Below are 16,420 nucleotides of genomic sequence, written 5' to 3'. Positions count from 1 at the left end.
AGCAGCTCCTGCTTTTGAACAAGACTACCTGAGTGACATATTGGGCATTGGTCCTCAATATGACCCTATATTACCATTCCATGTGGAACTGCAAAAAAGGGTTGGGATAAACTGGGAGGCTCCAGAGTCCAGCTCGGCAGTAAACAACAATCTAGCAAAAAAAGTATGGCCCATCCAGTAGTGACCCTAACTACCTATCAATACATACAACTCTGGAAAGCCTAGTAATACCAGCAGCCACATCTGCTACCAAGCAAGCTGCGTACCCAACCATTCCCCCTGATAGGGATGACAAACGCATTGATTGTTGGGCAAAGGAAGTGTTTTCTGCAAGCAGTATAGATTTAAAGCCTGACAATTCCACATTTGCCCTTGTAAAGGTTACATTCACCCTGTGGGACTGCATAGCAATGGCGGCTGATCACATGCCTGAAGGTGAGAAAAGACACAGCTTCATGAACCTGATAAGGGATGGCAAGGAGGCCATGTGTGAGTCTCTGCAATCAGGTCTGGACGCTGCTGATAGCGTCAGCTGGGCCATGGCAGCAAGCACTATCATACGCAGATTTGCGTGGTTGAGGAAGTCAGGATTTGCACTTGATGTACAATCCAGACTTGTTAACATGCCCTTTGGTGGCTCCCATTTATTTGGAAATAAGGCTGACGAAAGCGTTGAAAAGCTGCAGAGCTCAAAGGTGGCAGCCAAGTCCTTAAGTGCAGCAGTCAGGCAGCCTCAGCCTTTTCACCCCAGCGGATCATCTTGGAGGGGTAGGTCTTTTCGCTGCTACTCCTCTGTTGGAAGAGCGGGAGGACAGGCTGGTCAAAGAGGAGAGAGAAAATTCCCTCATGGTGGACGAGGTAGAGGTGCAAATCCCGCCCAAGCAGCTGCGTCTTTACCATCTCCGCTGTTTCAGCCGCCTCAAAACCACTCTGAGGTCTTGACTCACGACACCCCGATGGGAGGCAGACTATCACAGCATCTGAAAGAATGGTGAGGTATTAATTTGGATGAATGGGCACTGAAAACAGTAGCCGTGGGTTACTGCCTCCCCTTTATAAAAAAGACCTTGGGATCATCCAATCCACCAGGATACCATTCGCTAAATGTATTTATTTATTTAATAGTTTTTTTAAACACGTCTAATACCGTACCTGAGTTTGGTTTCTACGCACGGATCCGGTATTCAAACCTCTGTTGCTCTGCATGGTCTTGCGTCCAAGACCAGCGTGTTGCCCCTGTGGTTTCCTCCATTCAATTGTTCCAGATCCATTCCTGGTGCAGGAAATGTTGACCCTGCTAGAGAAAGGTGCTATATAATCAGTGACTGTGATGGAGAGGAAGAGAGTATGGTATTCTCCCTATTTCTTAATCCCCAATAAGGACGGAGGACTGAGACCTATCTTTGACTTGAGATACTTAAACAAGTTCCTCAGGAAGGACAAGTTCAAGATGGTCACACTTTCTCAGATCCTTCAGGCCCTCCAGCTCCAGGATTGGATGGTATCGTTGGATCTTCAGGATGCTTACTTTCATGTGCCAATCCATCGCAAGCACAGGAAGTACCTGCGGTTCGCCATTGGCGGTTCTCATTATCTGTTTAGAGTTCTGCCATTCGGGTTGACCACCACCCGAGGGTTTTCACCAAGTTAATGGCAGTGGTGGCAGCAAGTCTCAGCAGAGGGGGGGGATACAAGTCTACCACTACCTGTTATGCTCACCTGGTCTCTGCGGAGGCATTGGGGCACGGTTGCAGCCCTCCCTGAACTTGAATAACCCCCTTCAGGCCTCTCCCTCAGCAGAAAAGCTGTGAGCGGTTGTATGTGGTGATACTGCTCCTGCGTGGAGATAACAGTGTGTGAGTGCGCCAATCTGTGATTGTTGTACCTCTCGAACCTTTCACCCCAAAGTACGGTTTCTGTGAGCAGACGCCGGCCCACAAAGCTCACCTGTGAATTATGGAAGATTAGCTCTCCATCCTGCTACTTCTGGCAGGGGCACGTCGAATGGTATCTAGTTCCTTCACTGATCCCTGATAAAGATTAGTCCAGTCCAGCTGCGACTATGCTTCTCCTTATGATTGGTAAGTCTTTCTTGAGCTCTTGTGATGCTGTTCATTCAGTTTAATGTCTTTATATGTTGCTCCTATTTATGCCCGCAATAATGTCTCTCTTCTGTTTTCTTCCCTTAGATGGAAATGCGGCCTCAATGCAGCTGTGAGATGCGAGACGCGGCCGGATGGAAGATGGATGCTACCGCAATGTTCGACAGCATGTAAGTGATGGTTTAAGGAAAAGCGCGAAGTATGGCGAAGCACAACCTTAAACGGACTGTTTTTTCGATGTCTAACCTTGTCTTCTGTCTTTCCTTGCAGGTGCTGCTGTCGACGATGGAGCGTGTCGTGCTGCGGTGCCAAGATGAAGATTTCGGCGTTCTGGAAAGTGCAAAGATGAATACTTGGTTCGCCGAAGAGATGTACAGGTAAGAACAGCTTCCCCCAGTTGGTAAGTATGCTGGCAGGAAGCAGGATGTCCAGGAAGCAGGATCTTCAAAGGTAAGTGTGACCTCAGGCGACGGTGAGCGGTACATTGCTTGCAAATGCAGAATAACGTAAAGCGTCTGTCTTGAGGATCGGGCAGCTAATATAGCTGAGATTGTGGGCACGCCCATTAGGGCGGGCTTGCCAGCCACACCCTGCCACTCCTAGAGATGAGCACGTGCGAAGGCAATCCATTAGCAGCCACACCCGAGAATACACTTGGGGCTGCTTAATGGATGGAATGTTCAAGGTTAATGCATCCTGCTTAATGGATGCAATGTTCAAGGTTAATGCATCTGAAGTGCTATGTCCATAATAAAAGCTTTTTGGTGTTAAATGGATGTCCTTATTTATTTTTGTTCATGCCCGCCAAAGTCGCCAGGACAGTGTCCACCCAGGTCTCCTGTGCATGCAACCCCTGCATGCCTGTCCCCCTGACTTCATGACCATGACAGCACTCCCCCTCAAGGCCCCTCTCAAGGGTGGTTCTCCTCCCGGTCCTGGTTTGGTGGGATTATTGCAATAGAACTGTCTGATTAAACGCAGAGCATGGACGTGTTCATTGGGTTCCCAAGTTCGGTCTTGAGGTCCGTAACTTTTCCAGTCAATTAGGTAATACAATTTTGATCGAACCACCTTGGAGTGCAGGATGGATTTGACTTGATATTCTGGTTCTTCATCTATTACTTCGGGCTCTGGCGGAGAACTAAGCCGTGTATTGGATTTCATGGGTTTGAGGAGGGAGACATGAAATACGTGGTGAATCTTCATATGAGATGGTAACTCCAATTTCATGGCGACAGGATTGATTATGGACTTTATAGAATAGGGGCGCAGGTATCTTGGGTGGAAAGCTCTTGGCCCCTTCAGGGGAATATATTTGGATACTAACCACACCTTTTCTCCAATCTGGTAGGCGGGAGCTTCCTTCTGATGTCGATCAGCAAACAGTTTTTGTCTTTCCTTAGCCTTGGTCAGATGCACTGTCGCCTCCTTAAGAACCTGAGTGATGGTTTTATGCAAGTTTTTTATGGCTGCCATTTCCAGGGTATCGGGTGGATCAAATACTGATGTCCTCGGATGTCTTCCGTGCACACTGTAGAATGGAGTTTGCCCTGTGCTTGTGTGAATTGAGTTGTTGTATGCATACTCAGCTATCCATAGTATATTTTTCCAAGAATCCTCGGACTGTTTGTATTTGTATTTATTTTATTTGTAAAGCGCACCAGGACCGAGGGCATCCGGGCACGTAACTTAGTTACAACATGGTAAAAGGTGAACAGGACAAAATACTAGTAGTATAAATTATAGTTATATACAAAGGCACATTTCAAAATAAGCAGAATAAGCACGAGGCTATATACTGAATTACAACATGATGAAGGGTGAACACTTGCAGTATTAATTACAGTTATATACAAAGGCACATTTCAGCATAAGCAGAATAAACATGAGGCAATGTACAGAAGTGAGGTTGGCGGCTATTGCGTGGGAGGAGATTGGCCAGTGGAGGAGAGTGAGTCTTGGGCGGATAGCCAGGCATGGTCATGTTTTTGAATCTAATGAAGGAGGGTTCTGCTCTTAGCAGATTGGGGAGTGAGTTCCAAAGTTTAGCCGCCAATACGGGGAAACTAGAACCGCCTGATCTTTGAAGGTTGAAGCGTGGTATGGAGAGGCAGTTGGTCTGGACAGTTCTGCGGGTCTGTTAGAATTGAGTGGGGTGAATCTATTAGGTAGCAGGGTGCTTGATTGGCGAGGCATTTGTGGGTGAGAGCAAGAGTTTTCAGAGAGATTTGTTGTGAGACTGAGAGCCAGCGTAAGTTGCGTCTGGTGTCTGAGTTGTGTTGGTTCCTAGGGATTTTAAGCGCTGCTCTGATGGCATTGTTTTAGATAATTTGTAACTTACTAAGGTTACAATGGTTGGTGCCCAGGTAGAGGGCATTACAATAATCAATTTTAGACAACACAAGAGTCCTAGCAAGTGTAATGCAGTTAGTTGGTGATAAGAAGGGGCTGCTGGCTGTGATAAGCTTGCAAGTTTAAGCTGCTGCGGAGGCAACAGCATTGGTTTGTCTAGCCAAGGATAGGGTGGAATCGATGTAGATCCCTAGAGTTTTTGTGTCCTTAGAGACCTTAATGGTATTACCATCGATTGTGAAGGATTTGAACGCGGGATCTAGTTTAGTTAATTTTTGGGGAGAGCCGAGTATGAGAAGCTCAGTCTTTTCGTCATTTAGACAGAGTCCGTGCTGTGCCATCCAGGCTTGGATGACTTGGTATATGGCATTTACAGAGAGGGAGTCGGATGAGTAGTCGCCTGAGATGGGGATGAGTATCTGGGTTCGTCAGCATAGTTGGTGTAGGAAACACCCAGATAATCCAAGATATCAAATAGTGGTTTTGTAAACACGTTGTACAAAGTAGGAGAGACACAAGATCCTTGTGGTAACCCGCAGGTGACAGGTGAGGGAGAGGCTGCTGCTAAGGGGGAGAAGACACGCATTGATCTGTTGTCCAGGAATGAGCTAATCCAGGCTGTAGCTTTATCCGAGAAGTGTGCAGCTTGTTTAGGGTGTCGACACAGTATCTGGTGGTTTACGAGATCCAATGCTGCAGAAAGGTCAAGAAGGAGTAAAAGTGCAGGTTTAACCCTATCTCTTAGGTCTTCCATCTGAGTTTTAAGATCAATAAGGGCCGTGTTGGTGCCGTGACGTGGTCGAAACCCAGATTGCCTTAGTCCCAGAAGTTTATTGGATTTGAGGATCTGTAAGTAGGCAGCTCGGTCAAGGATTTTTAGTAAAAACGGCACTGTGGTGATGGACCTGTAGTTGTATATTAGTTGTAATATTGTCTGGTACGATCCTGGTGCTGAAGGATGAGTTGATGAGTATGGTAATGCAAGGAGCTAGCTCATGGGCGGCTTCCTTGATGATGGGTGCAGAGCACAAGTCACCCTGGCAGTTAGAATGTTTGAGGCTATTGATAATATTTTCCACTTCCGAAATAGCAAGAAGTGAGAAGCTGAAAGAAGTCAATGATTTGGGGCTAGGGTTGTTTATTATCGGTTGAATGTTAGGTTGTGGGTTAAGTTGTAGACTTGTTTGTCTGTCATTAATTTTGGCTTGGAGGGAGGCTACCTTGCCGAGGAGTGCGTTTTGAATATTGGTGCACCAAGCGCTGTCTTTAGTACTGGTGTCAGGTGCAGGGACAGGGGTTTCCAATTCTTTTAAAATTCTAAACAGTTCTTTCATATTAGATTTGGCTTGTTCAATACGTTTGTTATAAGTGTCTTTTTTTGCCTGGAGTATGGCTTCCTTATAGTGTAGCGTAGCTAAAATAAGACTAGCTTTATTGGCCTCCGTAGGGTTACTTTTCCAATGTGATTCGGAAATTTGTTTTTCTTTGCGTAGGGTTCTGAGCTGGGGTGTAAACCAGGAGTTGAGGTGAGCACGAGGATTGGGTTTTCTCAGTTTAGATGGGGCAATATGGTCAAGGGCTTTTAACATGGTATGATTAAAGATGTCAACCAAAACAATTGGATCAGTACATGAGAGAGCTTGTTTATTAGGGGCTGGAAGGATGAGCGGGAGAAGTTTATTACAGGTTATGTCGCGCTTATTTCTGGTAAGGATGGCATGTGCAAGGTCAGGGGTGGAGATGAAGGTTTTAGCAAGAAGGTTAAAGGTGATTAAATGGTGGTCAGTCCACGCACAAGGTTGGATAGATTCAATGTTAATTTCACAATTAAGGTCAGCTATCCTATCAAGGGTTCTCCCCTTGGAATGTGTAGGTTTGTTAATATGCTGAGTAAAGCCAGAGTTCGTTAGCATATTGTCAATCGACATGGCAGCCGTGTCATTAGGGTCAGCGAGGCCCAAGTTGAAGTCACCTAGCACTATAATTTGGGAACCAATTTTGGTGTTGTTTAACAGAATGTTGGATAGGTCTTCAGAAAAGGTGGATAGAGATCCCGGGGGCCTGTATAGTAGGTGGAGCGTAATGGTGAGGTTAGGGGTGAGGGCAAGTTTGGCTGTTAGCACTTCCATCGATGAGATTTGGTGCACCAAGGAGAGGCGGAGGTTTAGGGAATTTTTGTGGATGATGGCAATGCCACTGCCTTTGGATTGATTGGTATTGCGGTCGTGTCTGATGATATTGTAATCTATGGGAATGTCAAGTGAGAGTAGTGGCCCTGAGGCAGCATGGAGCCAGGTTTCAGTGACGGCAAGGAAGTCAAGGTTGTGCGTTAGGATGAAATCAGCCACATCTAATGTGTGGGCTGTAAGGGATCTGGCATTGATTAATGCCCCTTTAATAGTATTTGTAGCAGCATTGTTGACCTGGGGGGTTGGTGTGTGTGGGGGGAGGCAGTCCTGGCGATAAGCTGGGGGTATTTATTCTGACGTTTGGGTGTCATGTGGTGGTGTGAGGCATGGCAGAGTCTTGAGCCAAGTCTGGCGTTTCTCAATGAAAGTGGCCATGGTTGGTTCGAAGTAGGTCTGGTGGCAAAGTGTTGGAGCCATAATGCAGGGTTGTTAAGGTATGGATTAATGTGGGGAAGGGTAGTGGCCATGGTTGTGGTATTGTGATAGTGAGGGTTGTAATGGTGCAGTACTAGGGTTGTGCAAGGGGGCTGTATGGAGGGTGAGGTAGAATGCGGTGGCAATAGCTAGTGCAAATAGCTTGGGGAGAAGTGGTCTGAAGGAGTGATTGACTGAAAGAGGCCGGGGCATAATGGCAAATCGCACAGAGGCGTAGTTGCAGAAGCCGTAGTGTGATACAGAATGCAATTTCATATGACTAGGCAAAAGATGTAGTTAGGCTAAAATTTTACTGGGCAGTCCCAACAAGGAAGACTAATGGGAGTTCAGTGGAGAGCCTCAAATGCAGTATGAGCTAAATGGGCTAATTTATATTTCACTAAGTGCGTGCTGCGAGGCAGGCACGGCAGAATGGGCGCATAGGAGTAAGGTAGCGGGAGTCAATGCAGCAACAGCTTAATAAATTAATAAAGCAGAAGCATACGTTTGGCTAAATGTGTGCCGCTAGGCAGGCGCGGTATAGTGGGCACATGAGAGTGCAATAACGTGACTCAGTGCAGCATCCGCACAGTAAGCAGGCATATGTAAGATTAAATGCGTGTGGCATAGAGGGCACATGGGTGTACAGTAACATAATTCAAGTGCAGCCACAGCTGAAATGGGAGAAAAACATACATTTGACTGGGTGCGTGCTGCGAGGCAGGCACTGCAGAATGGGCGCGTAGGAGTAAGGTCACGCGACTCAATGCAACATCAGCTTAGAAAACAAAACATACGTATGACTAAATGGTTGCTACTATGCAGGTGCCGCAGAGTGGGCACAAGATACAATAACAGGACTCAGTGCAGCATGAGCTTAATAAGCAAGGCATACGTTAAATTAGATGTTCTATAGGAACAGAAGGTAAGGCAGGCATAAGTCACAATGGATCGATAGCAGTCTATAGTGAACTCCTGGTTCATTGGGCAGTGTTAAACGTAGGGGGAGTAAAGCACCGTTACAAATCGGACGAGTAATTTTCATAGTATGCAAGTGGAAAGCTTGTTGGGAGGCATACATAGGGTGGCTTACCTCATCAATAGGCTATAGGGTATGGCCGGCACCGTGCACTAAAAGTGCGCTAACAGGTGTGAACAGGGCCTTTTCCAGAGGGCCTTCGCCGGAAGGGACAGAGCAGGCTTCCGCCTGCCGGTGAGCCAGTGCTATTGATAAGCATAAGCATGCGCGTTGCTTTGGCAACGTTACTAGGCAGCCATGTTTGTCTGCACAACGGCCATTTTAGAAACAGGCGGCTTCGGTGAACGGGATCATAGTATCTGGAGTTCTGCTAATTAAGCGAAGATAATCATGCCTGACACAAAGGGCGCTTAAACTCAAGCAGCTCACCTAATTCAGGCCCTTGGTAACAGATCTTGCGCACAATCAGCAAGCTGGAATTAGGTGGATCAGCTGATACTGCCACGTGCGTGCCGCATCGGGTGTAGTGAGGTCGTGGGGGCTGCTGCCCACTCCATTCGTAGGGCTCACAGGAGATGACACTGCTCCTGCAGTGTGGGTGCAGCGTCGGGAATGATGAGGTGAGCGGGGCTCCTGCCCTTATTCTAATTTCAGGCTCACGGTAGTTATTACTGCTCGAGCAGCATGGAAATAGCATTGTGGGTGCTGGGGAGAGAAGGGCTCCTGCCCTCTCCGATCTCGGGGTCTAACAACATACACTTGAGATATTGCTCTAAAGTTTGGTTGGTTCGTTCAGTTTGCCCATCAGTTTGAGGGTGATGGCTTGTGGACAACCGGAGATCGATTTTGGCAATCGTACAACACTTTCTCCAAAAGGCAGAAACAAATTGAGTTCCGCGATCAGATACTAATATTGATGGAAATCCATGCAATTGAGCAATTTGCTCTAGGAACACAGAAGCGAGAGTTGACGCAGTTGGGAGTCCCTTCAGAGGGATGAAATGGGCCATTTTGGAGAATAAATCCACAACAACTAATATGGTGTTGTATCTATTGCAGGGTGGAAGATCTATGTAGAAGTCCATCGACCGGGTATGCCAAGGTGCTGACGGTACTGTTTGGGGATGAAGTAAGCCAGCAGGGTTCTGTTTCTGAGACTTGTGTTGTGCACAGACACCGCAGGTTTCAATAAATTGGGCAATGTCTTTTCGCCAGGTTGGCCACCAGTAGTTTTGTTTTACCTTAGCCTGAGTTTTGGCTATTACTGGGTGTCCTTCCAGTAATGAATCGTGGTAATTAGTGCTGATTTGCTTTTGCAGTTCTTGGTCTTGGACATATAACATCCTTGGAAATACAGTAGATTGTCTTCGATGCTGTACTGGTCACCTTTCCTGTTGTGTTGATTGATCCATCAGGGATTGCAAACTGGTTCTTTGGTCATCCACACACGTGGTGGCAGTTATTCTGGTTTGAAACCTTTCCTCAGGAATTATGGCCACAGGGTTGGATGCTGTAAAAGCCTCTTTTTCTTCACTCATGCGTGATAGAGCGTCTGCTTTCCCATTGCGTACTTCAGGTCTATAAGTGATAATAAAATCGTATTCCGTGAAAAAGAGAGCCCAACGAAGTTGACGCAAGGATTGTGCTTTGGTGGTTTTCAATATTGCAAGTTACGGTGGTCCGTGATGACAGTGACCGTATGTCTCGCCCCAAGAAAGTAATGTCTCCAAGCCTTGAACGCTGCTTTAATCGCCAGTAATTCCTTTTCTGTGATTGCGTAGTTCAACTCAGGGGCTGAAAATTTGCGGGACCAGAATGCGACGGGGTGTAGTTGTCCTGTTTCAGGGTCTCATTGTGACAATACTGCTCCCAGGGTGTCATGATGCCTACCTCTAAGGAGCCAGGCCGGGCCCAGCAACCCCAGAGGCAGACATCATTTTCCCCAGGGAAGTCTCAGCGGGCCCAAGTCGGGGCCCTTTGGACTCAGTCCTGGCGCCTTAGGCGCCAGGCTCATAGCGGACCCCAGTCCTGGCGCCTTAGGCGCCAGGCTCATAGAAGAGGATATGTGTTTAAGTGCTTGGGTGCACACTTACCTGATGCAGACCTTGCTGCTTCATCCAGGCCCTCTTGAGGCCTGAATGGGACTACTTAACCTGTAGGACTACTTCACCACCCGGGTGTGGTCGGGGAAGGATACATACCTGATTGGTGGAAGGATACATACCAGGAACTTCTTCCAAGGCTATTTAAACCCCACCCGAACAGCCACACATGCTTCGCGTTGTTCTGCACCTAGCAGCTGGACGCTCACCGTGTCAGCTCCTGCATCCTGACTTCAGCCACGCCTGCCAGCACCCTGGAACACCTGCAAGGGGAGAAAGGAAGAGAATAGGAGAAGAAAAGCCCTTACCTGCTAAATCTGCATCCCGGAGTCATTTCTCCAACGGCCCTGAAAAGGAAGACATCATTTTAAAGGCATTTAGTTTCGATCGCTGCAGCGCTGCATTTTACTCACCTTTGCAAGGCGCTTCCATCTTCCGCAGCGATCTTCCGGATTCAGCTACGCCCCGGCGCCTACAGGAAAAAAGACAAGAACAAAGGTGAGAGGGAGAAAAGGAATAAGGAAAGCTCAGTTTCCTTTTAAGTCTTACCTGTTGGATTATTCCCACTGCATTTCGGGTCCTGCCGCTTCCTGGCATCTCCGGACCCCGGCCCCTATGGGGAAAAAAGACAAAGACATTGAATGAGCGAATGCAAAGACATTACCTGAGCGCTCATCCAGAACTGTTTCACTTCGGGTCGGCGCCATATCTCCGGCACTCCGAACCCCGGCCCCTAAGGGGAAAAAGACATAAGCATTAGCGCTTGCTGCAATTAGACAACGAACATTATTATTAAGCTTGAACTTTTGAACAGAACTTTTACAGCGCCTTACCTGAACAGTCAAGCTTACGTGAACTCCCATCAATCCTCAATCCAGTGAAGTAACTGGGTTTCAACGCGCCCCTGCATCAGAAGCAGGATGGAGAGCTCATCCTTCCAAACCCTAAGGTGAGGCTTCACGGGGAATCGTGGAGGAGGTATCGTGGAGGGTTGGAAGGGAGTGGGAGGCTTGAGCATTGTTCCACAGTTGGTAATACTCCCTTTTCACACACAGGAGGGTATCCAACGAGCCAGGGAAGCCAGAATAGAGGGGCCCTTCCTGTCCATCTTCAGAGTTCTGCGCCTTCGACGCCGCGCCTCCGTGGGAACCAGGTGAGCGTTACAGAACGCGAAGCCTTACCACAATTTCCCACCTGGGCGCTATGGAGACTTCCGAGACAGATCATCTTTTAGAGGAATTACGGGCAGAAGTGCACTCAGCCCGCCAGGAGACTAATGCTCTCAGAAGGGAACTAATCCTATCCAAGGAAAGAACTGATGATCTGGCCAAAAGGTTATTGCAGGGCCAGGCAGAGCACACTCCTTTACCTGTTTCCGGAGATATTTCTACAACAATGGGTTCAAATAACCCGGTACAAATCAATCTACCTGGACACATGCCTTTGGCCCCGCCGGAACGTTTTGCGGGGGGATCCCAAGAAATATGCCGTTTTTATGAACCAATGCCGTTTACACTTTTTATGCAGGCCCGGGGCCTTCCCCAACGACCAGACCAAAGTAGCCTTTGTACTATCTTACCTCAGTGGCTGTGCTGCCGATTGGTCTATTCCATTGGTAAATCAGGATGATCCCATTCTCCTGGATTTCCAGGGCTTCCAGGCCAGCATGGAAAGATTGTTCGCTCGACACTCGCAGGGACAGGCCCTTGACAACGAACTGCTATCCTTACGACTAGGTAATCAGGATCTTTTGTCCTATATCGCCACCTTTAATAGACTAGTTGTGGAAACCGGATGGCCTGAAAATAAAAGGATCACATTGTTTCATCGAGGCCTGCGCGGAGAGCTTAAAGATGTTATAGCTCAGATAGTAGATCCACCCCAGGCCTGCACAGACTACATAGACTTAGTGGTTCAACTTGATCACAGACTTCAAAATAGAAAAGCAGATCGGCTCAAGTATGAAACCAGAGTACCTATGCAAATTGGCAGTGTTAAAGGACCATTAACGCAGAAGGAACGAGAGAGAAGGCGACAAATGCAACTTTGTCTGTATTGCGGAACTTCTGGTCACTTTCTTCAAAGTTGTCCAGTTAAACCACCCAAGAAGGTGGTTGGAGCCACTGATAACGAGTTATTGACACCTGGTTCGGGAAACGACCTAGCCCGACAAGCGTAGGGGTCCGCTTGCCGAGCTTGAAAACAAACTCTTTGACCTCGCATTTTGTCATGCCAATGGTGCTTGTGAACCCAAAACAGCCTCAGCAGTTGCATGCTATAAAAGCATACATAGACAGTGGAGCTATTGGAAATTACATAGACCGTGAATTGGCTTCCAGGATTAAGCTTCCTCTCCGCCCGAAAGTAACCCAAGATGTAATTACTACAGTTCATGGAACCGAAATAGCCTCAGGGCCTGTAACGCATTCCACAGTTGAAATCACTCTGGTGGGTCAGGACGGACATCGGGAAGCAATCATGTTTGATGTGATCAAGGCCCCACAATTTCAAGTACTTCTTGGAATCCCTTGGTTAGAAACACATAATCCGAGAATAGACTGGCGAGCAAAGAAGATAACTTTTCCTGATTGTGAACCAACCTGTTACCCAAGGAATCCAGCTATGGGTCTAGCCTCTGTAACTTCCACCCCTGTACAGCTACCATCTGAATACCAAGAATTCCAAGACGTTTTTCAGAAAGAGCAGGCTAACACCTTACCTCCCCATCGATCTTACGATTGCCAAATCGACTTGGTACCCAATGCACAACTACCTTGTAGTAGGATTTATGCTCTTACTGAACCTGAGAACCTGCATTTGCGCCAGTATTTGGATCAATACCTGGCCAATGGTTTCATTCGCCCATCAAAGTCACCAGTCTCTTCCGCTTTGTTCTTCGTACCTAAAAAGGAAGGAGACCTTAGGGCCTGTATTGACTACCGCGCCCTAAATCAGATAACGATTAAGAATCGTTACCCTTTGCCCCTGATACCAGAGCTTATCGACCAAGTAAAAGATGCTCGTGTGTACACCAAGCTAGGTCTCCGAGGAGCTTACCACGTGGTACGTATAAAAGAGGGCGACGAGTGGAAGACTGCATTCCGCACCAAATTTGGGCTCTTCGAATATCAAGTAATGCCCTTCGGTTTGTGCAACGCACCTGCCGCCTTTCAGTACTTCATGAATGATGTTCTTCGGGAACTTATCGATGTTTGTGTCATCGTTTATATTGACGACATCCTGGTGTATTCCTCCTCAGAATCTGATCACAGAAACCATGTTAGGGCAGTTCTTGAGAAATTGCGCCAGCACAAATTATTTGCCAAGCTCGAAAAATGCGTTTTTCATACCACAGAAGTGGAGTTTCTCGGATTCATCCTGACACCTCAAGGAATCCGAATGGACTCGCGGAAAGTGGACGCCATTCTCAAATGGCTATCTCCTAGCTCTGTGAAGGGAGTGCAAAGCATGCTTGGCTTTGCCAATTTCTATCGAAGGTTCATCCCGGAATTTTCTCGAACTGTTCAACCCATCACAGCTCTCCTAAAGAAAAATAAACGCTTTGAATGGACTCTTGAGGCTGAACAAGCCTTTCAGGACCTGAAAACCAAATTCACCTCTGCACCTGTATTGAAGCACCCGCGCCCAGATCTCCCTTACATCGTGGAAACCGATGCATCCAGTTCGGCCATGGGAGCTGTCCTGTCGCAAAGAGACCCAGAAACTAACCAACTACACCCTGTAGCCTTTTGGTCCAGAAAATTCTCTCCACCTGAACTCAATTACGCAATTACCGACAAAGAACTACTGGCTATTAAATCAGCTTTCAAGGCTTGGCGTCACTATCTTCTCGGTGCAAGACACACCATCACCGTAATTACGGACCACAGAAATTTGCAGTATTTAAAGACGGCCAAAGCTCAATCTTCGTGACAGCTCCGATGGGCTTTATTCTTTGCGGAATTTGATTTTGTAATTACCTATCGCCCTGGCTGCAAGAATGGTAAGGCAGATGCCTTATCCCGGATAGGCATGGAAGAACCCAATTCGAGTTTAGAACCTGTGCCAATCATACCGGAACAAAGAATTCTGGGCTTGACTTCATTGCAAACCATTGAGGACATCCAAGCTCAAGTAAAACAGCTTTTTGACTCTTCTGCCTTACTGGAATGGAGTCAAAAGGGTCCTCACTACACCGTTAAGGATGATTTACCCTACTTCCAAGAGCGGTTATTTCTGCCAAGTAAAGAATTGCAGGAACTTGTCATTGCCCGTCATCATGAATCATTAATGGAAGGACACCCCGGTATCGCGAAAACAGAAGAAAAGATCAAACGCCACTTCTGGTGGCCTTCTTGGAGAAAAGACATAAAGTCATTTGTGTTGTCTTGCGGAATCTGTGCCCAAAATAAGAGTCAAAAGAAAAGGCCAGCCGGCCTACTTCAACCTTTGGACATTCCACCAGCACCTTGGCACACCTTGTCAATGGACTTTATAACTGACCTGCCTCCTTGTGGTGGTTACAACACGATTCTCGTAATAGTGGATCTATTCTCCAAAATGGCCCATTTTATCCCTTTAAAAGGATTGCCGTCAGCTTCCACCTTGGCCAACGAATTTATGGAAAATATAGTGCGGTTACATGGTTTCCCTTCCATATTAGTCTCAGACCGTGGAAGTCAATTTATCTCCCACTTTTGGAAGAAATGTTGCCAACTAGCACAAATAGACGTGCGGTTATCCACCAGCCACCACCCCCAGACCGACGGACAAACCGAGAGAACCAATCAGACTCTCGAGCAATATCTGCGGTGCATGGAACACCAATCCGAGTTGAATTGGAAGGACATCCTTTGGATTGCAGAATATGCATACAACAATTCAGTGCATTCTGGAACCGGACAGACTCCTTTTTATACCCTGTATGGTCACCATCCTCGGACCTCTGACCTAGATCCACCTCTGACCCTGGAGATGCCTGCAGTAAATCACCTACATTCCACAATAACCCAAGCCTTCAAAGAAGCTACAACCCACTTACAGCAAGCCAAGAAAAAGTATAAAGAAAACGCTGATTTGCACCGAAGTAAAACTCCTCCTTACCAAGTAGGAGATCAGGTATGGCTAGCAACTAAACATCTACCCCTCAAGGGTCAGCGAACTTTTAATCCCAGATTCATTGGGCCTTACCCCATCAAAGCTATTATCAACCCAGTGGCCTTTAAACTCGATTTACCATCCAACATGCGGATTCATCCCGTTTTTCACGCATCTCTTCTAAAACCAGTACAACCTGGAACCAGACTGTCTGAGCCCCCAGGCCCTGTCCAAATTGATGGAGAATTAGAATTCGAAGTGAAAGACATTTTAGATTCCAAGATAGTTAAGTCGAAACTCTTCTATCTTGTTGATTGGAAAGGATATGGACCTCAGGAAAGATCTTGGGAACCCAGTAACTATGTTCACGCACCCCGATTAATTCAAAGATTCCATCGAAGATTCCCGCACAAACCAAAACCCCCGGAGGAAAAGACCTTGGGAGGGGCCTTGAGGGGGGGTACTGTCATGATGCCTACCTCTAAGGAGCCAGGCCGGGCCCAGCAACCCCAGAGGCAGACATCATTTTCCCCAGGGAAGTCTCAGCGGGCCCAAGTCGGGGCCCTTTGGACTCAGTCCTGGCGCCTTAGGCGCCAGGCTCATAGCGGACCCCAGTCCTGGCGCCTTAGGCGCCAGGCTCATAGAAGAGGATATGTGTTTAAGTGCTTGGGTGCACACTTACCTGATGCAGACCTTGCTGCTTCATCCAGGCCCTCTTGAGGCCTGAATGGGACTACTTAACCTGTAGGACTACTTCACCACCCGGGTGTGGTCGGGGAAGGATACATACCTGATTGGTGGAAGGATACATACCAGGAACTTCTTCCAAGGCTATTTAAACCCCACCCGAACAGCCACACATGCTTCGCGTTGTTCTGCACCTAGCAGCTGGACGCTCACCGTGTCAGCTCCTGCATCCTGACTTCAGCCACGCCTGCCAGCACCCTGGAACACCTGCAAGGGGAGAAAGGAAGAGAATAGGAGAAGAAAAGCCCTTACCTGCTAAATCTGCATCCCGGAGTCATTTCTCCAACGGCCCTGAAAAGGAAGACATCATTTTAAAGGCATTTAGTTTCGATCGCTGCAGCGCTGCATTTTACTCACCTTTGCAAGGCGCTTCCATCTTCCGCAGCGATCTTCCGGATTTAGCTACGCCCCGGCGCCTACAGGAAAAAAGACAAGAAC

Source organism: Ambystoma mexicanum, chromosome 11 (assembly GCF_040938575.1).
Source record: "Ambystoma mexicanum isolate Mex_15411 chromosome 11, UKY_AmexF1_1, whole genome shotgun sequence".
Taxonomy (NCBI): Eukaryota; Metazoa; Chordata; class Amphibia; order Caudata; family Ambystomatidae; genus Ambystoma; species Ambystoma mexicanum.
This window is presented reverse-complemented; position numbering follows the sequence as displayed.